This window comes from Grampus griseus (genome assembly GCF_964374135.1).
Source record: "Grampus griseus genome assembly, chromosome: 3".
Lineage (NCBI taxonomy): Eukaryota > Metazoa > Chordata > Mammalia > Artiodactyla > Delphinidae > Grampus > Grampus griseus.
The window spans coordinates 158,405,174-158,432,592 of NC_139019.1; the positions used below are offsets into that span (position 1 = coordinate 158,405,174).

The 27,419-nt window shown below is 44.0% G+C and overlaps 1 pseudogene across 1 annotated transcript; it reads right to left on the bottom strand.

Moving 5' to 3' along the window:
* Positions 1–8,942: 8,942 nt before the first annotated feature.
* On the bottom strand, positions 8,943–25,873 carry LOC309819943 (interferon-gamma-inducible GTPase 10-like; annotated as a pseudogene). The gene is made up of 3 exons: positions 25,812–25,873; positions 25,337–25,388; positions 8,943–9,760 (listed from the first exon to the last, which is right to left on the bottom strand). The product of its transcript is annotated as an interferon-gamma-inducible GTPase 10-like (transcript).
* Between the last annotated feature and the right edge of the window lie 1,546 nt (positions 25,874–27,419).

A 27,419-nucleotide genomic window follows, 5' to 3' on the forward strand; every position in this document is an offset into this window, starting at 1 on the left:
GAGGAATCTGGGAGAGGAAGAGCTGAGGATATAGGAACCAGATGTGAGATCAGAAGAGCGTTTTATAGCCCAAACCCACCCTTGCCTTGGAAGGGGCCTGGGGTAACAGAGGGGTGGTCAGTGGGAATGTCCCCTCTGAGAATGCTGAAGGAAAGCCCATGTGCCCAGGCTCTTAGTTTCATGTCTGGTTGGCATGGCAGTTGACAATCCCACTGGCCACTTCACAGAGAAATCCTCCCGGCTCATAGCAAGGGTTTGGATGCAGTCACCACTGGGCTTCACAGCCCCAGATAATCCTCTCCCTCCTTAACTTTTAAGCTTATTTTTTTTTTTCTTTTAAAACTGTTACCAAATTTGGACATATGGACCCCCCACTCAGCCATAGACTGGCCAAGGCCCCCTGTCTCTCAGTGGAGAACGTACTTTTTCCATGTGAGTTTGCACAGCCAAAAACGAAGCCAAAGCTTAGATTGGAGTAGTGCAAGCTTTATTCAATGGCCAGAGAATGGAGAATTGGGAACATAGTTCACAAATCGACTTCTCACCTTAGTGGCAAAGGGGATTTGCTTTTAAGCGGTAAGAACAATGAGGGGTGAGACTAAAGATGGGAAGGCATAGGCATTAGTTTTCTGGGAAAGAGGCAGGACTTTCCTGGAGCTGGGATGCCACTCCTTTTCTGTCCTTTTTTGGCCTGTGACGTCATGGCCACCTGTAGGTGTGTCACTTAGCGGCTAATGCAGTAAAATCAGCGTATAATGAGACTCAGGGTCTGTTGAAGGTCAGATTTGGCCCCATCTTGGTTTCAGCTGGTTCTATCTGGTTTTTGTCTTTCTCTTGCTATGGCTTCCTTTCTCTGTGTTCTGACCTTATGACTTAAAGATATATATTAGTTCTTGTTCAACGGAGGTGTTGGGGGGTTTTTAGCAAGGGTCTGTGGCGACTCTGGTAACAAAATCAATCAACTTTTTTGGGCCTGCTGTCCAGATTAAATTGGCCCTGTTGTCCAGATCATGGCAAAGCACTGTCTTTGTTTTGTGCACAGCACACCTGTTGTTTTTAATATTAGCTCATTGGTGAATCAGGTCCCATTCCTGTCCCATGCCCTCATTCTGCTTCTCTCCCACACAATGGCAATCGCTTCCTTTGATAAAAATTGTTGAATTCAATTTCATCTTTAAAAATTCTGTGCTGTGTTTTTATTTTAAAGTTACACAACTAGTGCTATCCTCTGGAACAGACTGTTTCTTACTTTTTCCTCACAGCATTGTGTCCACCTTGCCGTGTGGACAACTACAGGATAATCCGCAGCGGGTTCTTGCTGCATCCTACTCACATCCCATCCCTCTCCCGTCCCCCGGGCTGCCTCCCAATCTCTGCTACCAACTCTGCTGCAACGCACATTTGGGACACGTTCCCGCCTGTGCCTGTGTGAGAAATTCTGGCACTGATGACTTTGCCTGACTGCTCTCCAGAAAAACTGCGCTACCTGCCCTGGGGCCAGCAGAACCAAGATCTTGCTTCCCTGTATCTCCCCCCACACGTGGCCCTCCTCTGATTTCTCATATTTGATAGGCATGGAGAGGTGTCCCTCTTTTGTCTTCATTTCCATTTTTACTCATGGCACTTGATTTTGAGCAACCTTTCACCTATCTGTTGGCCGTTCATTTTTCAATTTCTATAAATTACCTCTTCACAATTTTATTTTTCCATAGTGATTCCTGTCCATTTCTTCTCAGGTTGTAGAAGTTGCTGGTATATTCTGGCCATTGACAGCTGTTGTAAATGTATTTTTTCATCGGTTCTCTTCTGTGGTGTACGTGGTGACAACCTTTGAAGAGGTATCTTCCTTTTCGCTGTCATCAAAGCTAACAATTTTCTTCCTAGGTTTCTGCTTTAGAGATTTTTTAAAAAATAATATCACCTATTCTTTTCATAAGACTTTTTTATTGGTAACATCTTACGGAAAAATGCGAATGAACTTTTTGGCCAGCCTAATATTTTGAGATAATTGTGTATTCACACACAGGGGTTTTTTTATTTGTCATTTAAAAATATGTAGCAGTGTGTACATGTCAACCCCAAATCTATCCCAAATACCAGTCTATCCATTCCCCACACCCTTCCCCCCCGGTAAGTCCGATCTTTAAGTCTGTGAGTCTGTTTCTGTTTTCTAAATAAGTTCATTTGTATCATTATTTTTAGATTCTACATATAAACGATATCATATAATATTTGTCTGACTTACTTCACTTAGTAAGATAATCTGCAGGTCCATCCATATTGCTGCAAATGGCATTATTTCATTCTTTTTTATAGCTGAGTAAAATTCCATTGTATATATATGCCACATCTTCTTTATCCATTCCTCTGTCAATGGACATTTAGATTGTTTCCATGTCTTGGCTATTGTAAACAGCACTACAATGAACATTGGGGTGCATGTATCTTTTCGAACCATGTTTTTCTCTGGATATATGCCCAGGAGTGGGGTTGCTGGATCATATGGTAGCTCTATTTTTCATTTTTTAAGGAACCTCCATACTGTTCTCTATACTGACTGCACCAATTGACATTCCCATCAATAGTGTAGGAGGGTTTCCTTTTCTCCACACCCTCTCCAGCATTTATTTATTTATTTATTTATTTATTTTTGGCTGTGTTGTGTCTTTGATGCTGCATGCGGGCTTTCTAGTTGCAGCAAGCGGGGGTTACTCTTTGTTGCGCTGCGCAGGCTTCTCATTGTGGTGGCTTCTCTTGTTGCAGAGCATGGGCTCTAGGCATGCAGGTTTCTGTAGTTGTGGCACGTGGGCTCAGTAGTTGTGGCTTGCGGGCTCTAGAGCACAGGATTGGTAGTTGTGGCACATGGGCTTTGTTGCTCCATGGCATATGGGATCTTCCCAGACCAGGGCTCGAACCCTTGTCCTCTGCATTGGCAGGTGGATTCTTAACCACTGTGCTACCAGGGAAGTCCCCTCTCCAGCATTTATTGTTTGTAGATTTTTTGATGATGGCCATTCTGACTGGTGTGAGGTGATACCTCATTGCAGTCTTGGTTGGCATTTCTCTAATAATTAGTGATGTTGAGCATCTTTTCATGTGCCACTTGGCCATCTGTATGTCTGCTTTGGAGAAATGTCTATTTAGATCTTCGGCCCATTTTTTGATTGGATTTTTCTGTTTTTTGGATATTGAGCCACATGAACTATTTGTAAATTTTCGAGACTAATCCTCTGTGGGCCACATTGTTCACAAATATTTTCTCCCATTCTGTAGGTTGTCTTTTCACTTTGTGGTTTCCTTTGCTGTGCAAAAGCTTTTGAGTTTAATTAGGTCCCATATGTTTATTTTTTTTCCATTACCCTGGGAGACAGATTTAAAAAGATATTGCTGCAATTTATCTCAGGGATTTCTCTCCCTATGTTTTCCTCTAAGAGTTTTGTAGTATCCGATCTTACATTTAGGTCTTTAATCCATTTTGTGTTTATTTTTGTATGGTGTTAAAGAATGTTCCAGTTTCATTTTTTTTACATGTAGCTGTCCAGTTTTCCCAGCACCATTTATTGAAGACACTGTCTTTTCTCCATTGTATAGTCTTGCCTCCTTTGTTGTAGATTAATTGACCATAGGTGCATGGGTTTATTTCTGGGTCTTCTATCCAGTTCCTTTGATCAATATTTCTGTTTTTGTGTCAGTACCGTACTGTTTTGATTATGGTAGCTTTGTGGTATACTCTGAGGTCTGGGAGCCTGATTCCTCTAGCTCTGTTTTTCTTTCTCAAGATTGTTTTGGCTATTCGGGGTCTTTTTTGTCTCCATACAAATTTTATTTATTGTGGTAAAATATGTGTAACAACAAACTTACCATCTTCTAAAAAATCTGAGGTATAATTGACTGACAATATTATATCACTTTCAGGTGTACAACAAAATGATTTAGTGTTTTTATACATTACACAATAATCATCATGATAAGTCTAGGTAACTTCTATCACCATACAAAGTTATTACAACATTATTGACTATATTCCCTATGCTTTACATTACATCCCTGTGACTTCTTTATTTTATCAGCCAAAGTTTGTATCTTAGTCTCACTCACCTATTTCATTCATTCCCCTACCCCCTCCTTCTGGCAGCCATGAGTCTATTCTCTGCAGTATCTATGAGTCTCTTTCTGTTTTGTCATGTTTCTTCATTCATTTTGTTTTCTAGATTCCACATATAAGTAAAATCATATGGTGTTTGTGTTTTTCTATCTGACTTTCACTTAGGACAATACCCTCTAAGTCCATCCACATTGTCACAGATGGTAAGATTTCATTATTTCTTATGGTTAATATTCCATTATGTGTGTTTGTGTATATATATATATATATATACATACACACACACATACATACACATATATGTAGACATATATATGTGTATATATATATGTATATATATATATATATATATATGCCACATTTTCTTTATCCATTCACCTATCAATGGAGACTTAGGTTGCTTCCATATTTTGGCTATTGTAAATAAGGAAGCAAATAATTTTGGGGTGCATATATCTTTTCAAATTAGTGTTTTTATTTTCTTTGGAAAAATACCCAAAAGTAGAATTGCTGGATCGTATGATAGTTCTATTTTTAATATTTTGAGGAACTTCCATACTCTTTTCCATATTGGCTGCACCAATTTACATTTCAACTCACAGTGTACAAGTGTTCCCTTTCTCCACATCCTCGCCAATACTTTTTATTTGTTGTCTTTTTGATAAGAGCCATTCTGACAGGTGTGAGGTGATATCTCATTGTGGTTTTGGTTTGCATTTCCCTGATGATTACTGATGTGGAGCATCTTTTGAGGTGTTTTTTGTCCACTTATATGTCTTTGGGTAATGTCTCTTTAGGTACTCTGTCCTTTTTTTTTGGTTGTTGTACGTGGGCCTCTCACTGTTGTGGCCTCTCCTGTTGCAGAGCACAGGCTCCGGACACGCAGGCCCAGCACCCACGGCCCACAGGCCCATCCGCTCCGCGGCATGTGGGATCCTCCCGGACTGGGGCACGAACCTTCGTCCCCTGCATCGGCAGGCAGACTCTCAACCACTGCGCCACCAGGGAAGCCCCCTCTGCCCATTTTTAATCGGATTGTTTGTTTTTTTGATGTGTATATTTTGAATATTAAGCTTTTATCAGATATATGGTTTGCAAATATCTTCTCCCATTCAGTAGGCTGCTTTTTTGTTCTGTTGACAGTTTCCTTCACTGTGCAAAAGGTTTTTAGTTTGATGTAGTTCCATTTGGTTTTTTTTCTTTTGTTTCCCTTGCATGAAAAGACATATTCCCCCCAAGTTGCTAAGATTGATGCCAAAGAGCTTATTGCCTATGTTTTCTTCTAGGTGTTTTATTGGTTCAGGTCTCCATTTAAGTCTTTAAATCTTTTTAAATATCTTTAATGCATGAAAAGACATACTCCCCCCAAATTGCTAAGATTGATGCCAAAGAGCTTATTGCCTATATTTTCTTCTAGGTGTTTTGTTGGTTCAGGTCTACATTTAAGTCTTTAAGTCTTTTTAAATATATTTAAACTAAAAAATTAACTACTTTCTAGTTTATTTCTGTATATGATGTGAGAAAGTAGTCCAGTTTGATCGTTTTGCATATAGTTGTCCAGATTTGCAAACATCATCTATTGAAGAGTCTGTCTTTTCCCCACTGTATATTCTTGCCTCCTTTGTTGTGGATTGATAATAGAAGAAAGTGTTCATTTCTGGGCTTTCTATCTGTTCCGTTGATCTATGTATCTATTGTACCAGTACAATACTGTTTTGATTACTGTAGCTTTATAGTATAGTTTGAAACCAAAGAATGTGATATCTCCAGGTTTGTTCTTCTTTTTCAAGGATGTTTTGTTTATTTTGGATCTTTGTGTTTCCATATGCATTTAGAATTATTTGTTCTAATTCTGTGAAAAATGACATTGGTATTTTGATAGGGATTGTTTTGAATCTGCAGTTTGCCTTGAGGAGTATGGTTATGTTAACAACATTTATTCTGTCAATCCATATGTATAGTATATTTTTCCATTTGTTTGTGTCATCTTCAACTTCTTTCCTCAATATCTTAAAATTTTACAAGTCTCTTACCTCCTTGATTTTATGTATTCCTAGGTGTTGTATTCTTTTTGAAGCAATTTTAAAATGGGGTTGTTTTCTTAACTTCTCCTTTGTATAGTTCCCTGTTAGGTATAGAACACAACAGATTCTGCATATTAATTTTGTATCCTGCAACTTTACTAAATTCATATATTAGTTCTAATAGATTTTTTGTGGTGTCTTTAGGATTTTCTATATAGAGTATCATGTCATCTGAAAAACTTCCAGTTTTACTTCTTTCTTTCCCATTTGAATTCTTTTTTCTTTTCATTTTGTTTGATTGCTGTGGCTAAGACTTCCAATACTATGTTGAATAAAAGTGATGATTGTGGGTGTCTTCATTTTGTTTCTGATCTTAGAGGAAATGCTTTCAGCTGTTCCCCACTGAGTATGATGTTGGCTGTACGTTCTTCATATGCAGGCTTTATTATGTTGAAGTATGTTCCCTCTATATCCTCTTTGTTGAGAATTTTTATCATAAATGTATGTTAAATTTTGTCAAAAGCTTTTTCTGCATTTATTGAGATTATATGATGTTTACCCTTCAACTTGATAATGTGTGTTTCACTTGATCGATTTGCACATATTGAACCATCCTTGCATTTCTGGGATAAATCCCAGTTGATGATCCTGTATGATTCTTTTAATAAAGCGGTCCCCAACCTTTTTGACACCAGGGACTGGTTTCATGGAAGACAATTTTTCCACGAACCGGGAGTGGGGGATTGTTCAGGTGGTAATGTAAGTGATGGGGAGCCATGGGGAGTGATAGATGAAGCTTCACTCATTCGCCCATCACTCACCTCCTACTGTAAGACCTGGTTCCTAACAGGCCGTGGACCGATACAGGTCCATGGCCTGGGGGTTGGGGACCCCTGTTTTAATGTATTGCTGAATTCAGTTTACTAATATTTTGTTGCAGATTTTTGCATCTATGTTCATCAGTTACATTGGCCTGTAATTTTACTTTTTGGGGTGTCTTTGTCTAATTTTGGTACCAGGGTAATATTGCCTCATAGAATGAGTTCAGAAGCATTCCTCCCTGTTCAACTTTTTGTAAGAGCTTGAGAAGAGTGGGTGTTAACTCTTCTTTAAATGTTTGGTAGAATTCAAGAGTGAAGCCTCCTGGTTCTGAAATTCTGTTTGTTTGGAGTTTTTTGATTACTGATTCAATTTCAATAGTAGTACCCAATCTGTTCATATTTTCTATTTCTTCCTGATACATTCTTGGGACATTGTACATTTCTAGGAATTCATCCATTTCTTCTAGTTTGTTCACTTTCTTGGTGTATAACTGTTCATAGTAATCTATTATTCTTTGTATTTCTGTGATGTCCCTGTCTTATTGTGTGGGCCCATCCCTTTCCTGAAGTTGATTGATAATTTCCCCCTGTCATTTGCTGCCTGTTGCACATCTATCTGAATGGAGTGATTGAGAGGAGCCGTCTGCTGACCCCTGGTTCTTCCCACATTCTGTGATTACTGGTTTTCCACTGAGTGTGGGCAGGAGGGAAAGAGGAGAGATTCTGAGGGATAAATATGAAGAAGGCCTTACATCATATAGTGCACTATACATTAATGAAGTAATTTTTGTGTGTTTTCTTATTGAGTTGTATCAAGACCCTTTGGAGACTGTATTGTGATTACTTCCTCCCTAGAGAGGAAGCCACACGGTGTGTCAGTGTTGGAGCCGGTTTTCAGATGGATTCTAGGGTTGTGAAATAATAGAAAATATGTATTGTCCTCTGCCCACAAGTTCCTGGAACAGAGTTTCTGAAATCCTTGTAATTTCCTACGTAATAAGAGCACCAGGAGCAACTCTTGTTCTAATATTTGTCTTTGACCCCATCCCTGACACAGAACTCCTAAATACTTGGAATTTCCTGGGTAATAGCAGTGTCTTTTCTTCTGATGAGGCAGCTCTGGGTGGGTTCCTGGATGGCTCCAGGATGGGGGCTGGTCACCAGAAAGTCCAGGACATGATTAATTTTTCAGTCTCATTCCTCATCCTCCAGAGAGAGGAGATGGGCTGGAAATATAGTTCATAATTGATTATGCCTACATGAAGGTAGCCTCCATAAAAATCCCAAAATAATACGGTTTGGAGAGCTCTCAGGTTGATGATCACATCCAAACTGGAGAGCTCCCATTAGTAATCTGCCAGTCATCTTGACTCTCTCCAACACAGGCCTTCTTCCTGCCTCAGTCATCTGCAGACGTGGCGGTTGAATATCTTCCAGGGTTCTAATATGGAAGTTCCCCAGGCTACATTCCTGCCAAGGACACTCTCCTTTCTCACATTACCTTAGTTGCAGGCTTTCCCTTGGCTGTTTCCTCTTTCACTTCCTCTGACCTTACGTCCTGCTCATGTTTATGTTGTGGAGGCTTCTAGAATAACATGATAATTTTAGAAGGCGGCCAGAAGAAACATCAGATGGGCACATCATGAGGGACCACCAGGAATGGCCTCTATTGACTGTGGATATGTGCAGACATCAAACACTTACTGAGCACCTACTAGGTGCCAGACATTGAGCATAGCAATTTGCCAGTATGATAACTTCAGTGAGATCAGCCCTGGACACAGAATAGCTGTGTCACAGAGAGATGGTCTCTCTTCTCAGCATAGAATTCCTGATCCCCTTCCTTTTTTTTCCCCCTTAGGTAGATTTTAAGTGAGTCTTGAAGACGGATCCCATGTTTTATAAAATGCTAGTCACTGAGGTGGAGGTTGCCCAGGAGTGGGAGCATGGAAATAGCTGGGGTCCTTGCTTGGGGCAGTGGTTCAGGCCTGCTTAGAGCAACTCCACCATCAGGCCAGCCGCCAAGGCCAACTTTTCTGTGAAAAGCTTTTCTTTTTTAAGGAGAGCTTTAGCATCACTCACGACAATATCAAGGAAGTGATTTTGCAAATAGAAGGTCTTTCTAAATAAGGCTCCCCCAGTGACTGAGCAATGTTTCTCCATATATGTAGCAATTTTTCCCCTAAGGACTCATCACCCTTTTCAACAGATAACAGGGAGACATAAGTTTGCCTTGCATTTCTCTGCTGACACAAGCAAATCCTTGGCTGTGATTTCCAGGGATTTGTCAACTAGCCCAAAGCAAACCTATAGAAGGTTAAAACCTCCTTCAGCTTCTCCACACTATTATCACTGGTCAAGATCACAAAAGGGATGGTGGCCAGTGCTTTCGCATTCAGAGCCTCCAGCCAGAACTTCTGCTTCAGAGAATCCCTCTTCCCGTCAATGGCAGCTTCAGTAATACTGGGAAGGCATTGCACGAAGATGTGCTGCTTGTGGGTTGGGAGCTCTCATGGAAGAGTGACCTCCAGGTTTGGGAAATTCTAGTCAGACACATGTATGTTGATGACTATTAAGACCCAACGGTCCCTCACATTGGCCTCCAGTATTTTCTCCAGAGTGTTGTCTCAGGGCTCTTGTAGGATTCTCTCTTTATCCATGGTCTTAGTCTTATGCCTTTGTTCACTGTCTAAACCACTATCTACCTTGGTTCAAGCAAAACAGAAATTCTTCCTCATTTTTCCAATTACTCTGGCCAGTTGGGCATCATTTTCTTTGAAGTGTGTAGCAGAGATAATAATAAAGTCTCTCTCCTCTCAGCCTCGCTGTGTGGCCCTGCATATGCTGTGTGTAATCCTGAAGGATCTGTGAATAATTAACCTTGTTTTTTCAAATTTCCCTGAGGGTTGTTACTGAAATGTGTGATCATTGTGCTCATAGTAAGAACCCCCAAGGGCCAGTCCAGCCACAACATTAGCTCCAACTGGGGAAATATCCATAGCCTCAGCATATATCCTACTTTTTTTTTAACATACTAAAATGCTTCCCTTATCGTTCTTTACAATAATTACAATATATTAATATTGTAATTACAACAATAATTATATATATATTATCAATAATACCAATAATTACATATATAGTAGCAATAATTACATATATAGTACATTTTTTAAGCTTAAAAACATTAATATCTAGTGAAAACCAAGAAGCAAGTAATTGTGAACTATTTGTCAGAGCAGCATTTTCTGATTGGCAAACTTATGAACATACTTTGTAACCTCTGAAAACATACATTGTCTCATAGGGTAATTTCTTTCTTCAGTGTAGGACAAGACATGTGTATAATAAACCCAAACATCTCTAGTTTTCCTCTCATAAGAGGACAAACATAGGTAAAATTAGACTTGTCTCGGAATCAGTGTTTCCATATTTTATCTGATTTTAAAATGATCTAGACATTCCATGAATTCTCATTTAATTTAATTGAGAAAAACTCTAAAGTTTCAAGTAACTAAAAATTAATAGACTGTAACTGTGCAGGACCCTATGAAGCCTTCTGGGAACAGACCCTTCCCCCCACATCCTCTACTTGCCTCTGGTCTGTAGAAAATCTTTCACCTCCTAGGCCTTCCCTGAGCTCCAAAGAATAAATTTAATCAGAAAAGTGAGAAAAGACAGAAAGGAAGGAAAAGAGTCAAGCAAGAAAAAATAATAGTTTAGCCATTAAACAAAGTCAAGGACCCTGAGTTCCTCCTCAAGGGCTGTAGATAATATTCTGAGCCATCTCCTTTGAGCTGTTTTTCTGAGATTGAAACTCCCACCAGGTGGAAGAAGTTTTAACTGCATGATGCCCACAAGCATGTAGACCCAGAACGGTTGGAACCAGAAGGTTGACTCCTGATTACCTCACCACCAACCAATCAGTAGCATGTCCACAAGCTGATCATGTATGCCACAACACCCCTCCCACACCCTGGCTTTAAAAACCTTTCCCTGAAAACCATCAGGGAATTCAGGCCTTTTGAGCACTAGCTACCTGGATTCTTTGCTCAGCGCACTGCAATAAATGCTGCACTTTCTTTTACCACAACCCTGTGTCAGTAGATTGGCTGTCCTGTACGCAGGTGAGCAGATCCAAGTGTGGTTTGGTAACAAGACTATTATTAAGTAGACTTTCCAAAAACATAATTATTCCCAAAGAGTTCACCCCAAAACTCTTCCCTCATTTAGATTTAATTTTTCATCATATCAAGTTATTTTTCTTGCTGATAAATCAGCAAAAAAAAAATATGAACTTGTTTGACTTTCAATAAACCTAGGTAAAATTAAAGTATTATACTTAACATTGTTGACCTTAAAAACATGTCCATATGAATTAAACCTACAATCTTTTTTTTTTTTTTTTTCCGGTACGTGGGCCTCTCACTGTTGTGGCCTCTCCCGTTGCGGAGCACAGGCTCTAGACGCGCAGGCTCAGCGGCCATGGCTCACGGGCCTAGCCGCTGCGCGGCATGTGGGATCTTCCCTGGACCGGGGCACGAACCCATGTCCCCTGCATCGGCAGGCGAACTCTCAAACACTGCGCCACCAGGGAAGCCCGAGGCTTCCCCCTTCTCCTTTCTAACACCCTTGGGGAAATGGAAGTGAATATACAAGGAGAAACAATTAAAGCCCTAATAGATACAGGAACAATCTTTTCAATTTTAAATCCTATCAAAATCAAAGGCTCCCTCCCTCGGAGTAATACTTTAATACAAATGTCAGGGGTTTACAATGCGTCTACTAAGGCTTTTAAACCATTACTTTTAGAATTTTACTTAGGAGAACTTAAAGGAAGGCACTCCTTTTTCCTAGTAGAAAGTGCCCTTATTCACCTGTTTAAGTAGAGATTTGTTAAAAACTTATGAAGCCCAGATTTCTTTCACTCCTAAGGGAGAAAGGTTTTTAGACCTAAAAGATTTCTTTCATCATAAAATGTTTGCGGCCCATGGTAAAGGTGATGCAGAACAAGAAAAATTGCTAGGCTTAGTATTTAAAAACTTATGGGGACTTAATCCTACTGACATAGGGAGAAAACATTCTGCATCACCCATTAATTTACCATACACCCCAATAAACCCCGCCCAATATTAGTCAATATCCATTGAGGCAGGAAGGTATAGAGGGAATAAAACCCTTGCTATTGAGATAGGAGATAGATGGGCCCCTGGGCTGGACAGCCGGTGTTTGTCAAGTGGAGTAAAATTGAAGCTTTGTTCTCACCCAGACACTCCAAGGACAAAGCTGGTGGCAGAAGCTGAGCTCTGTTGAAGTAAAGAGATAAGATGACAACTCCTGAGGTCAAGGAAAACTTCCCTGTCTGCACATGCTCAGGGAGGCTCCTTGGGGGTCAAAAAGGGAGGGCCCCCACCCCATAATAAGTGTGGACATGCACCCACAGGCCTCTGCGGTGGGATCCATCTTAGCAAAAAGTTACGCAGACATCTTGAGGAGGGTCCCGGGACCAGCCAGTTGTGAAAAAAGAAACACGATAATTGGCCAAAGGTAAACAAAGACCTGGAAGGACTGTCCTATATAAGTGATTTAAATCACCTCTTCACTGCGCTTCTCATTCAGGACACCTGCACTCCTCTCGAGGTGTGTATTTCTGCCTCGCTTCTAACTTAAATAAACAAATTGCTTCTTTGTGTTCTCTCCCATACATTGTGCTGTGTCTCTAATAATAAACTTTGTACCTGTTTTTACAGCTTTTGCCTCCTTAAAACACTCTTGCTTTCAAACAGGGGAAAGAGCTAGGGCCACTTTGCTTCTAGCCTCTGGCCCCTGGTGGTCTAGCAGCTAGGATTCCTGGTTTTCACCCAGGCTACCCAGGTCCAATTCCTGGGCAGGGAACTAAGATCTCTCTTCAGGACGGCTCACTGCTGTCTCTCCGAGATCACTATCAGCTTACATTAAGAAAGAGCTCATCATGCCTTGCACCAGACCTTGTAACACTCCCATTTTGCCAGTTAGAAAACCTAATGGCAAAGGTTGGAGATTCATACAAGATTTGAGATCTATCAACGCTATTATTATTCCTTGTCATTCTGTGGTACCTATCCCCCAAACCTTACTGTCCCATATCCCTAAAAATAGTGACTTCTTTTCTGTGATAGATCTCTGCAGTGCATTCTTCAGTATCCCTGTACACCCTGATGATCAGTATCGTTTTTTGTTTTTTTGGGTTTTTTTTGCGGTATGCGGCCAGGCCTCTCACTGCTGCGGCCTCTCCCGTTGCGGAGCACAGGGTCCAGACGCACAGGCTCAGCGGCCATAGGTTCACGGGCCCAGCCGCTCCACGGCATGTGGGATCTTCCCGGACCGGGGCACGAACCCGCATCCCCTGCATCGGCAAGCGGACTCTCAACCACTGCGCCACCAGGGAAACCTGATGATCAGTACCTTTTTACCTTCACTTGGAATGAACGGCAATATACATGGACTGTGATACCACAGGGCTACACTGAAAGCCCCACTTACTCTTCTCAGATATTAAAAGCAGATTTAGATGATCTAGTTTTTCCTCATAAATCAGTCTTGATACAATATGTAGATAACTTGCTATTGTGTTCAAATTCCTTAATGAATAAGCAGCAAGACACCCTGTACTTGCTTCAGAAGTTAACTTCAAAAGGACATACAGTGTCCAAAGAGAAAATACAATTTTGTAAAGCTAATGTAAAGTATTTAGGACATATGATATCCAAGGACAGGCTTTTAGTTGATCTAGACAGAGTAAAGGGCATTTTGGCCTTCCCTACCCAGAGAACAAAAAGACAACTGAGAGGATTTGTAGGTCTTGCAGGCTACTGCAGGAACTGGATTCTGAATTTTTCTTTAGTAGCTCAACCATTATATGATTTATTTAAACAAGACCAAACTCAACCTCTTTGCAGGGAAACAGAACATTCTAAAGCCATGGAGACCATAAAGGGCCTCCTGGCAAAGGCCCCAGACTTAGGGCATCCAAATTATCATTTACCCATTTTCCTATTTGTCCACGAAAACAAGGGTGCTGCACTAGGAGAATTAACCCAACAGCATGGCGGCTACTACCGACCAACAGGATATTACAACCAGCAGCTAGATACAGTAGCCAAGGGCCTTCCTCCTTGTCTCCATGTTGTCCCTACAACAGCTATGATATGTCAGACCACAGAGGAGATAGTCATGAGTCACCCTCTGTCTTTGTTCCTCACTCCGTGGAAGCCTGACTAAACTCTCTTCACACACATTATTCTACAAGTCGATTAACTTCTTATGAGATTGTTTTGCTCTCACCAAACATAACTCTCTACAGGTGTAACAAACTTAATCTAGCCACCTTGCTCCCAGAAAAACCAGATAATGAAAAGCATGATTGTATTGGGGTTTTTTTGTTTGTTCACTTTTTGTTTTTTAATAAATTTATTTATTTATGGCTGCGTTGGGTCTTCATTGCTGCGCACGGGCTTTCTCTAGTTGCAGTGAGTGGGGGCTACTCTTTGTGCCAGTACGAGGGCTTCTCACTGCAGTCGCTTCTCATGTTACGGAGCATGGGCTCTAGACACACAGGCTTCAGTAGTTGTGGCTCACGGGCTCAGTAGTTTTGGTGCACGGGCTTAGTTACTCCTTGGCATATGGGATCTTCCCGGGCCAGGGCTTGAACCTATGTCCCCTGCGTTGGCAGGTGGATTCTTAACCACTGTGCCACCAGGGAAGTCCCATGATTGTATTGTCTTAACTGACAATCTTTTATCTCCTAAGACTGACCTTCAAGAGAGCCCAATGGCTTTCTTTACTGATTTTATATTATTCACTGATGGTTCATATTTACAAGGACCTCATGGAAAGTACCAGGCTGGCTGTGCTATTGTTTCTCCAGGGTCTACCCTTGAAAATGGTCCCTTGCCTAATGTCTCTTCCACCCAACAGGCTGAATTAATAGCACTCACAAGAGCCTGTCAGTTGGCAAAAGGAAAATCTGCTAATATTTACACAGACAGCTACTAGGCTTTTGGAGTGGCAATGATTTTGGTATGCTTTGGAAACAAAAAGGATTTCTAACATCCTCAGGACAGGCTACCAAAAACAGGAAAAAAGTAGTAGAGTTATTAGATACAATTCTGCTACCAAGTGCAATTGCTATTATTAAGGTATCAGGTCGTTCAAAGGCTGACACTACAGAGACAAAAGAAAACTCTTTAGCTGATCACACCGCCAAGGCAGCAGTCCCACAAATTATCAGCGACCAACTAACTACTGCCTTTCCCTTTCAGCCTCCCAGTAACCTTAATTAACATGATGTTAAGGTTTTAGACAATAGCACCAGACAAAGAAAAAGACACCTGGATACAGAAGGGAGAAAGATTCAACTCCAACCGAGAGCTGTGGATAGGCCCAAACGGGAAGCCTAGCCTTCTGTTTGGAGCTCAATATCCTGGTTTACAATATATTCATGACTTAACTCATTGGAACCCAGATAAGATGGTGTTAGGGGGTAAACAATATTTTTGGAAACCTTCCTTTCCTGTAGCTCAGAAGGTCTATTCAGGATGCAAAACATGTCCAAAATACAACCCAGGAAGGCCATTACATAGTTCTCAGGGAAGTTTTCCATTACCTGCAGGTCCTTTTGAGATATGGCAGATTGATTTTATACAGATGCCTCCCTTTCGAGGTTATCAATATGTTCTTGTTATGACTTGTATGTTTTCACACTGGGTTGAGGCATTGCCATGCAGAAGGGCCACGGCACAATCAGTAGGGAAGCTGCTTTTAGAAAGAGTGATTCCCATCAGGGGAATCCCCTCAGAACTACCTAGTGACAGAGGAATTCATTTTACTGGACAAGTTGTTAAGGAAATTTGTAAAATTTGGCCGATTATGCAACATTTCCACTGTGCCTATCGTCCCCAGTCTTCTGGGTTAGTGGAAAGGACAAATGGAACAATGAAAACTCAGTTGGCTAAAGTTATGGTTGCTTATTCCTCACCCTGGCCTGAGGCTCTCCCATTGGTTCTCCTCAACCTCAGATCCACTCCTTTTGGCAAACATCGTTTGTCTCCCTTCAGGATTATTACAGGGAGACCAATGAGATTGGATAAAGGATTATATCGACCTATATTACTAAAGGGAACTATATTACATTATTAGAAAGGTTTAATTAAATTGTTGGCAGGACATTCTAAGCTTGTTTCTGAAGCTCATCACAGTCATCTATCCTCAAATGAAGGTCAGATGCCCCACGACTTACAACCAGGAGATTATGTATACTGGATGAGCCATCATTTAAAAGACTCCCTCCAACCTAGATGGAAGGGCCCTTATCAGGTTTTTTTCAACTAGCTCATGCCCAGCAAAACTGAAGGGAAGTGACTCTTGGATTCATATTTCCCACCTAAAAAGGGCTCCTGCACCGGACTGGTCTATAGAGAGAACTGTTGACCTCAAACTCACCTTCCAGCAATGCTCTAATAAGAAAAAAACTCCAGCGCCAGGATGAGAAGAAAACAACATCAGAAGTAGACAGCGGGCTTCCCTGGTGGCGCAGTGGTTGAGAGTCCGCCTGCCGATGCAGGGGACACGGGTTCGTGCCCCGGTCCGGGAGGATCCCACATGCCGCGGAGCGGCTGGGCCCGTGAGCCATGGCCGCCGAGCCTGTGCGTCCGGAGCCTGTGCTCCGCAACGGGAGAGGCCACAACAGTGAGAAGCCCCCGTACCGCAAAAAAGGGAAAAAAAAAAAAAAAAAAAGAAGTAGACAGCTATCCCAAGATGCTGGACCTGACCTGTATGATGATTCATAACGTTTTCTTCTTGGTTTCTTGGACTCTTGCGCACGAATCAAATGTTTTTCTATCATGGGCACGATCCTATGCAAATGTTAGAAATCAATCCAGTTGTTGGACTTGCGGTCAATTACCTGCATCTAGTACTTCTGGTTTACCTTTTTGGGTTTCTCCCCTACAAGGCTCTGATTGGATGGCCCTTAGAAAGTTTATTTTAGAAAAAAGAAATTATAGTTCTCTCTGGGTCACTACTGATATTACTAGATGAGACCCCCTCACTTAGCCAATCACGCATACTTCTTCTGACCCTGGCCATAAATATGAATTTACCTTAAGTTTACTCAAGCTCAATCAGAACAAGCTAAATTTCAATCAAAAAATGTAAACTCTCGACTATTAGGAAGGACCCTTCCTCAGTTATGGGATGGATATATATGGCTAACATCAGGCTATGGTCGTCTAAGTTTAAAGGACCCCCTACGCTGGGAACAATTAAATCATACTAATCAGTCTAATAACACTAGAAAATTAGGCTGGGTACCTTATGAAAAATGCCAATATATCATTTCCCTTAAAGATAGTGATTGGTATGAAACAAATTGGGTCAAGTGACCAGAGGTATACTGGTGGCACCTAATGGGACTCAATGGCTTTGTGGGTCCAATCTATGGCCCTGGCTTCCGCCAGGATGGATAGGAAGGTGTACATTAGGATTCCCTTGGGCTCAAGACCACTTATGGGCAAATCTAGATGCAACTCCAGCAAATTTACCATCAATACGAGCCTGATGGACCAAGAGTGTATTTCACTGGTGTGATCACTTAGCAGCTATTTTTGTGTCTTCAGTAAGTCTGGAAGATGTAATATCCCACCTTGAAGCCTTAACAGAATTCACTCAAAAGGCCTTAAATGATAGTAACTGTAAGGCCAACTGGTCGGAGGCAGGGGAACACAATCAGATTCACAGGTTGCATCAGACCGGAATTCTCCGGACCACCCAGTTCCAGAAACTGCCCTGGAGACATTCCGGACCACCCAGTTCCAGGAACTGACCTGGGGACTTTGAACCCGGCCCAGCCTTCCCCCGCCTTTCGAGGGGCGGGACTAACGGTCCCCCAGGATACCCAAAAAGACCACCAAATAAGGAATACGCTGCGCCCTCCCAGATTCACCACACCCCTTTCCCTTCTTCCCCTATAAAATCTTGTCCAACCCTCGCCCAGGGGCGACTTCTCTGGCCCCTTTCTCTCGGACCAGTGAACCTCGCCCGGGAGCGCTCCCTAATAAAGCTCACTTGAAGCTTTCCCGTGTTTCGCGGTGCCGTTTGTTAAGATCCGACCTTACAGTAACCAGGCTATTAGCCTACTAAATTCTGAGGTCTCTATGATGAGGAAAGCTGTGTTACAAAATCACATGGCCCTTGATATCCTTACAGCATCTCAAGGAGGCACCTGTACTATAATTCACACTAAACGTTGTGTTTACATACCAGATGAATCCTCCAGTGTAACACATTTAATGACACATGAAAAATAAGATTGCTGCCTTAGATGATCCACTTCCTAGCCTTGGTGATCTGTTGGGAAGATGGTTTGGTTCTGGAAGCTACGGCTTAAATCCCTACTTGTAACTTCATTAACGTTACTAGCTGTATCACTTGTGACTTCTCTATTTTATAGGATTGTTGTCTCTTACATTACCCAATGTGTAACCAGGCCCCTGGCCAAATTAATGATGGCTAAACATCTTGAAGAAATAGATCACATTTATAACATAGAAAAATTGTAATAGTGTGATTCTAGGTATGGGAAGAAACAACAAGGGAAATATCTCCTGGATCATAATAGGTTAATGAGACAGAGGATCCAGAACATCTTTAATTATCAATAGGGTCTAATCCAAAAATTAGTACCTGGAGTGACATATCAACAGGAACTTTCACCTGATCTGCGATGAGCCTCCCAGCGCCATATGACAAAAATTGGTCACGAAATATCTCGCAAATATTGGTCGAATTCTGGACCAAGAGGAGGATCTGAGAAATAGAATATTTCCTGCCATATCAGTAAAAAAAAGGATGTCACATTCATCAGCAAATGCAGCCACTACAGATGGTGAGCTGGTGAGCCCTATGGGAACTCAGGAAGGGAAGAATACCTGCCATCTAGCAGCCGTCAGACTGCAGCCCTTCCCCACAGTGAGCCGTGAGGAAACTCAGCATGTGAAAACACAGGATACTGGCCCCGGATGGCTCAGGTGCATATCAAAGGAATGATTTCAGCGAGCCCAGACTCTTGCATCTTCCCATACATAGAAAAGCACTAAATTCCTTAACTTGGGATATCTGGTTTTCTTTAATTTACAATAATCTTTTGATGTTCAGACTACCTCCTCAGAGCAGTCCTCTCAGGGTTATATGAGATGCTGCCTCATGGGCTTAAGTCCTAAAAATTTCCACCAAATAAAACATAACTCTCAACTTTTAGGTTGCACGTATTTTTTCAGTCTACACAGTCAACAAGGGAAACATCCCAAGTTCTATCCTCAGCATTTCCAGGGACAAGAATGTTATAAGCAACATCTGTTATAAACAAGTTATAAACAACATCTGATAAATAGCGAGCAAATGCAGTCTCTTTCAATTACAATGATTATTAGGAAACAGAAAGCAAAAGTAGACTCTAGAGCTCACTTCCATGAGAAGAAAATACCATGAGAAGGAGTCCCTAGTATTGTGACTGAACACAAGTTCATGTTCCCGATGCACAGTGAGGCTAAACAAACTGAAACATCGGAGTTTGGAGCAGAGAAAGGTTTATTGCAGGACCATGCAAGGAGAATGGGTGGCTCATGCTCTAAAACACCCTGTACTCCCTGATGGTTTGGGGGGAGAAGTTTTTATAGGTAAAATTCGGCATGAGGGCTGCAGGGTTGTTTCTTCTGATTGGTTGGTGGTGAGGTAACAGGGCGGTGCTCCAAGAATCTTGTGCTCAGCCTGAAGTTACCATCCTCCAACTGGGTGGGGCCTTAGCTCCTGAAGAAGAACTCAAAGATACTGTTATGTATATTCCTTTTTTTTTTTTCTTAATTTATTTTTGGCTGCACTGGGTCTTTGTTGCTGCACATGGGCTTTCTCTATTTGTGGCAAGCGGGGGTTACCCTTCGTTGCGGTGCGCGGACTTCTCATTGTGGTGGCTGCTCTTGTTGCGGAGCACGGGCCCTAGGCGCGCAGGCTTCAGTAGTTGTGGTGCATGGGTTCAGTAGTTGCGGTTCGCGGGCTCTAGAGCGCAGGCTCAGTAGCTGTGGCGCACAGGCTTAGTTGCTCTGTGACATGTGGGATCTTCCCAGACCAGGGCTCAAAACCGTGTCGCCTGCATTGGCAGGCAGATTCTTAACCACTGCGCTAGCAGGGAAGCCCTGTTATGTATGTTCCGTGAGGAGGAACCAGGATCCTGCTTTAATTGCTACACTACAGTTGCTTGACTGTTCAGCAAATGCCTTTGTTTCGGCATTCCCTAATTCCCTGATTAGTAGCTGTTTGAATCTGCCCTTTGGAACTCAGGAAAGGTCTAGGATGCTTAAGTCCTTCCCCGAAAATAAGAAATGGGGGACCTGGAAAGGCTTTTGTGCCCAGGAGGGCCCCACAGGACTCTGCTCAGTTTCAGAATGGGGGTACATACAGAAGCGGTCTGAATGGGCCTTATTTACATCCTGATTCCAAAAACGTGCTCTAAAAGACATATTTATGGGAGGTACAAAATACGGGGTGTAAGATGGGCTGCAAGGATGTGTTGTACAACACGGAATATAGCCAGTATTTTGTAATAAGTGTAAATGGTGTGTGACCTTTAAAAATTGTATAAATAAATAAATGCTTTTATAAAAAAGACATATTTACATCCATTATGAAAATTAAATTATGCATCTGGCATTAAGCAATACGAAGAATAACTGTTAATTTTGTTTAATGTGACAAGGTCCTGTAACCAAGCAGGACCCTGAGGGGCTCCTGGGCATAAAAGCCATTCTGTGTTCCCCATTTCTTGTTTGTAGGAAATAGGTTCCATTCAGCCTCCATGACCTTCCCTGAGTTTCAAAGGGCAGAGGATCAAACAGTTGTTAATCAGAGAACACCGGTTGGAGCGGTGGGGGGGGGGGGGTGTTTGCTGAGACAAGGGAGGAGCAGTCAAGAAACAACAGTGCAGCCTTGGGGCAGGGTCCTCATTCCCCATCAAGGGCTATACATAACAATATCTTTCATCTGTTCTGCCAAACTAAAACCTCCACCAAATGGAAGATGTTAACTACTTGATGAAGTATTCTTCACTCCAGAGAGAAGGTCACAGTTTGATAACCTCAAGAACCACAGAAGCTTGTCAAGAGATTACCTGAGACCAGATTAAAGGAGTGCAGGTCCTGCATACACCTTAATCTTATCAGCAACCCCACCCTTGAACCATTGCTATAAAAACTCCTCACCAGATCCTCCCAGGTTGGGACACACAGTTTTGAGGGGCATGAGCTTGCTGTGTCCCCCTTTGCCTGACAAAGCAATAAAACTATTCTTTTCTACTTCACCCAAAACTCTGTCTCTGAGATTCGATTCAGCACTGGTGCACAGAGGCCAAGTTTTCGGCTTCAGGGTGAAGTAAATGTGGTAGTTATGCAACCTGGGTGATGGGTGTAAGGAGAGGTCATTATATTCTTCTTTCTACTTTAATGTGTTCTTGAAATGTTTCTAAATACAAATGCTTTTGACAAGCAAATGTAGTTTTTAGGAAGGCAGGCCTAGGGCAACTACACAAGTGATTTCTATTTCCAGTTGTAATAAGTTGTTATTCTTCTGCCTCCAGTGCTTCCAGCTGCTCAAAGGATGCAGTTAACACTCTTAAGGAAGTATGATATGATCCCCTCCCCCACTAGCCTTGTATTTGTCTCACAGCCCCCAGGGGTTCTGCACCCAGTAGGGCAGGCTCTGGGCCTGGCCTCAGCACAGGGTTGAGAAGTGAGGGTGGCCCAGTTTCCTCTAAGATCTTGTCCATTAATACTACAGCAGTACCTGTAGGTCAGTGATAGTCTGGTGTAGTGGGATCAGGTCTGCATGTGGTCTGCCCAGCTCTCTGGGAAGGATTTCAGTCTCAGTCTCTTTCCTCATTAGCTAAAGCAATTTCCATACACAGTGTATTAAAGTAGTAAAATAGTCCTTGCAGTCACAACTGTCATCTCAGGCAGTTGCTCTTACAGTTATTACTGCAGTCACCCACATTCCCCAGGATCCCCTCTACCAGTAGCAATAAAGCTGAACTAGAGGATGGTAAATCCGACCTTGTGTTTGTGTATGTAACATTGTGCCACTTGTATTAGCAGAGAGTAGGTTCTTGTCTCACCGCAGAAAGAATTCAGAGGCAAGACATGGAGGCCAAGAAAGCAAAGTGAGGATTTATTAAGTGATAGCGTAATAGAGCGCGGCAGTGCACAGCCATTGCTGCATGCTGTTACCCACCCCCATTGCTGCATGCTGTTACCCACCCCCCTACTCCGTTACCAGGCAACGGTTACTGGGAGACTAATGGCCGATGGTTAGAGCAGTAATACAGGTCCTGCTCAGCCATTGGTCAGCACCATTCAGCCATTGGTCAGCGCTGCAGTGGGCTCCGCCCCCAAGTGAGCAATTGTCAATGAGCGACTGTTAGAGGGGCATTGAACAAATGGTCTGGGGAGTGGTTGGTAGTCGGGTGGAGAGTGAGGTAAGAGGCAGATCCCAACCTTCTTCCGCAGGGCCCTCCAGCTCACCCAGCCTCCAGCCGGCCCAGTGAGCTGGAGGGCCCAGAGAACAGGCTGTGGGTGTGTCCTGCAGGCCTCCAGAGCCCCTGCCAAGACTGTCCACTGCCTGGGCCGAGGCCCTGAGGCGGCGGGGAACCTCTCCTCCATCCATGTCTCTGTGACCTAATGGCAGTGACAGTTTGCATGGGACACAGTCTGGGGGACCTGGCACTGTTTAGGTGGCCTGAGGAGCCTGAGGGCCAGTTGGGTCCTGGACACCTGGCTCCATCAGTGATGACAGCTGGGCAGGGTCTGGGGACCTGGCCCTGAGGGAGCCTCCAACTGAGATCTGCCTCTCCAGCCAGGCCTGGGTGATGGTGGGAAGACCCAGACTGGGTGCTGGACAAATTCTCTGGGGCAGGGGAACCACTGCCCCTGCCCCCCCACGCCTGGATCTCGGAGGATGAGAGTTGTTCCTTGGGACCTTGCCCTTTCCTGTCAGAACAGAAAGAAACATTTGTTTGGTGGAGATTTACAGGAACATCCTTACCTGACCATAACCTGACCTTAAGAACAAAGGAGCTGGGCTTCCCTGGTGGCGCAGTGGTTGAGAGTCCTCCTGCCGATGCAGGGGACACGGGTTCGTGCCCCGGTCCGGGAAGATCCCACATGCCGTGGAGCGGCTGGGCCTGTGAGCCATGGCCGCTGAGCCTGCGTGTCCGGAGCCTGTGCTCCACGCTGGGAGAGGCCACAACAGTGAGAGGCCCGCGTACCACAAAAAAAAAAAAAAAAAGAACAAAGGAGCCAACACCAAGAAGCTTGCAACAACTAACCACACCTCTCCCTCACCTTTCCTATAGGAGTGCTTTGCTGAAAGCTTTCGGGGAGTTTGGGGTTTTTCAGGCATGAGCCACCCATCTCCTTGCATGGCCCTGTAATAAACCTTTCTCTGTTCCAAACTCTGGTGTTTTGGGGTTGTTTGGCCTCACCGTGAGTCGGGCACACGGACTTGCGTTTCGGTAAGAATCGTACACTCTCAGAAGGGAGAGCAGGCAGGCTCATGTGAGTAGTTGCCCTGAATTCCTTCAGTAAACTGGTTCTATGATGTGTAAAAATGTTTGGGCAGAATATTCATTGAGGAGGGGAGGGGGTTTATTGTATTGATACTTCCTGATTTTCATCCCAGCTCCACCTTCCCAAGTGCAGGAGGGATTTTAGTTCTTATTTGGTCTTGATCAGAAGTGTCATGGTTTCAGTGCATGAAGGGAACTTCTTATCTGCAAGGCTAATTTTACTGTAATAAGGGCATAATGAGCAAAAGGTTACATTCTGACCCCCAGAGATTCCCAACTTTTGCCACCTTTCTTTGTCTGCCTCTAGGACCCCTGTCACCACAAGACGTATGGTTTCCTGCCACCTGGCCCATGACCCCCCTTTTCTCTGCTCATATCTAGCAATCTGCCTGCTCTAACTCTTAGAAAACTCTTGCTTACACACTTGCTGCATTCCCTACACCAGCTGCTACCCCTGTTGCATCTACAGCTCAAAGCAGAGACCAGCGAGAAGCAACCTCTTAACAACACAAGCAAGGAGAGTGATGCTGTTCCTGCTTTTGCCTCATTTACACCACCACCTGGAAGACATGACAGAGGATCCAGGAAGGCCCAGTGGAGAAAAGAGGTCTTTTGTAAACCAGAGTAGTGCCTCCCTTACTCCATGCTGGGCTCCAGCCTCCTCTGGCCAGTAACTAGTCTCCGGGGCTCTCTCCAAAATCCCACCACTCTGTCAACACCTGTTCCTAGGTCTCCAGGACACCCCCTGTGGGGAAAAGACTCTTTCCCAGTGTTGATGGATATGTTACAGAACCGTTGACTGAAACCTCCCTCCTTGGCCAGGAACAGTGATAACCGCTTGCATGAGTTGTCTTGCAACAAGAGGTCCCGATAATGAATGCCGTGCTACCACTGAAAACTAACTGGAAGAATCTGGGAGCGGCCGAAAGGAGGGAGGAGACAGATGTCCCTGTGTCCTACCGACCTCCCAGAATCCTCCTCACTGGAATCCATCTTGACTGAGAGATGTGTGCCACCAGGAAGGACTGAGTCAAACCAAATATGGGCCAAGCAAGATGATTGTCCAGAGACAATCCAAAAACTAACCCCATTACCATACAACCCAAGACTGTAAGCCACATGGCAGAGCAGCTCTCCTGGGTTCCCTTACCCTGCTGCTCTCAACCCAGGTGCCACTTCCCAATAAAGTCTTTTGCTTTGTCAGCACGTGTGTCTCCTTGGACAATTCATTTCCGAGTGTTAGACAAGAGCCCACTCTTGGGCCCTGGAAGGGGGTCCCCCCTCCTGCAACAGATCTGTCCCTAGAATACATTTCTAAAGGAGCCTGGCTATTCCCTGACCCTGCTTCTCCTCCCAAGTATAACTCACCTCAGTTAGGTTTCCCGGGCTACCCCTATTTCGTCACTTCCTGAGGGTTGACAGCACTGCGCACACTGGGAGGTGGAGGATTGACCAGCTGAAATCAGTTCAGGAGTAGATGGTGGCCTCCGAGAAGGGGCCATCTCTAGAGGAAGGAACCTGGATAGACCCCTGTCCTCTGCTTCCCCTTGTCCAAACCCTCCCAGTGTGACTTTTGTTCCCCTCCCTGTCTGCTTTCCTTCTTACCAGATTTTAGGTGCAGCAAGATGTAGAGAGATATGGAGTCCTGTGTGATTCCCCAGGACTCCTAGGTCCTGGGGAAGCCCCAGAGCCCAGCTCTGCTGCTGGTGACACATCTCCCATTGTGCAGCTCTGTGTATACCCACGTCTTCCGGTCCCCAGCCAGCCCTTCACCCAAGTCACTGCCCACCCACCTGCCTCAAAAAGAAAAGAGATTTAGTATTTCAGAGACTGGTGTCCAAGTTACACGGTTAGCAAGGACCGACCCGGGGCTGGACCCCAGGGCTTCTGAGTCCTTGAGGGGTGGGAGTGTGGTGGCAAAATCACTGCGGTTTCCCTCCAGGTTTGCAGGGATCCTCTGTGTGCTCTGAAACCTCATGGCCTGGCTTCTAACCCAGCACTACTGCTTCCCAGCTCTGTGATCATGAGCAGGGTCCTAACCTCTCTGTGCCTCTGTGTCCTCATCTCTAAAGTGGGGATCACGCAAAGGGCTTGAACCAGTGATATCAGAACCGCTCAGGTCACTTGTGACCTAGAGATGGGACCCTCTGCCCTTCCCAGTGTTCCACTCCCTGTTGTTCTTGCACGTGTGGCATCAGAGGCTCAGCCCAGCATACCTGGGTGCATTGCCTTCATGTGCCTGGAGGGCCGGATGGTCACCTAGTCTGACACTGAGCATCAGAACGTGGAGTCCTTGATGCCATGGTTCTGAGACAGGAGGGAGCCTCCTGGGAGTAGAATTGACCTGGGTGCTGGGCTGGCAGTGCTTGTTCCAGGAATACCTGCATGCCACGATGGGCTACCTCAGTGACAACCAAGGTGAGTGATTCAGGAGACGGCACGGCGTCCCGCTGCAGAGACCCCAGGCCTGAGATCCAGGGCCTCTCACCTCACCCAGCAGGTCAGGGGGCAGCAATGCGGCCCCTGCTTGGCTGGCCAGTGCCAGTACCCTGGGGAGGGATAGGCTGTCAAGGTTGGGGTGGGGGAAGCAGCCCTGAAAAATGGGCAATTCACCTAAAAGCACTGTGTAGAGGGGAGGATCATAAAACAGACTCAGAGGGCTTCCAGGGCTTCCAGTCATCCACATTGAATGTCCCCGAAAAGCACAAAGTGCACGTTTTGAAAAGTTCCTCAGGCATTTTTTTTTTACACTTTAACATTTATTTTGCATATGAAATATACATAAAACCTTTTCAAATAGTAAATATTCTCAATAATAAAATTTTAATAGTGACAATGTGTTTGAATATGCATCATTATTTTTGTTTTTTTAATATATATTGGAGGATAGTTGATTTACAATGTTGTGTTAGTTTCAAGCGTACAGCAAAGTGAATCAGTTATACATATACATATATCCACTCTTTTTTATTTTTTCCAGATTCTTTTCCCATATAGGCCATTACAGAGTATTGAGTGGAATTCCCTGTGCTACACAGCAGGGTTTTATTAGTTATCTATTTTATATACAGTAGTGTATATATGTCAGTCCCAATCTCCCAATTTATCCCTCCCCCACCCCTTATCCCCTGGTAACCATAGGTTTGTTTTCTACATCATGCCTCTATTACTGAGTTGTAAATAAGTTTGTTGGTACCTGAAAGGGTCCTCAGGCTTTGAGCAGAAAACCAGTGTGTGAGGCAGCCTGCGTGACCCCTGGGTTCTCACCTGCCCCCCCACCTCCCACCCCAGAGCACCCTTGATGAGGCTGGGGCCTTCCAGGGTTCACATTCTCCAGCTCATGGCCAGATTCAAGGTCCCGGCTGATGGCAGCGTCCAAGGGTTTTGTCAGTTTGCTCTGATGTGGAGGACTACATCACTTGGAGACTGATGGCTGCCATCATGTCACCCTCAACACCAAGTGCAACTGGGAGGCAGCGTGGCCATTGAAAAGCAAAGGAAGTCTGGTCTGGGGCATGAGTGTGTCTACCTCCTGAAGAGGTTCCCAAAGGACCAGAGCAAGCCCGTGGGTCAGACAGGTACCTGTCCCTCCAGCCTCTCGTCCCAGCAGCTCACCGTGTCCACGGTCCCACCAGGTATAACAGCAGGGTTTGGGACCATCAGTGTTTAAGCGGTGCCCAGTGGAGCTGATGGCCAAGCTGTGCTGCCTACTGCTTCTCCCGTGATTAGAGACTTTGCATCCACAGTATCAACACCTCATTCAGCAAAGGCGGAAGCACTACCCCGTGCCTGTCTTCTGGGGCTACTAGGCTAAGAACATCCCA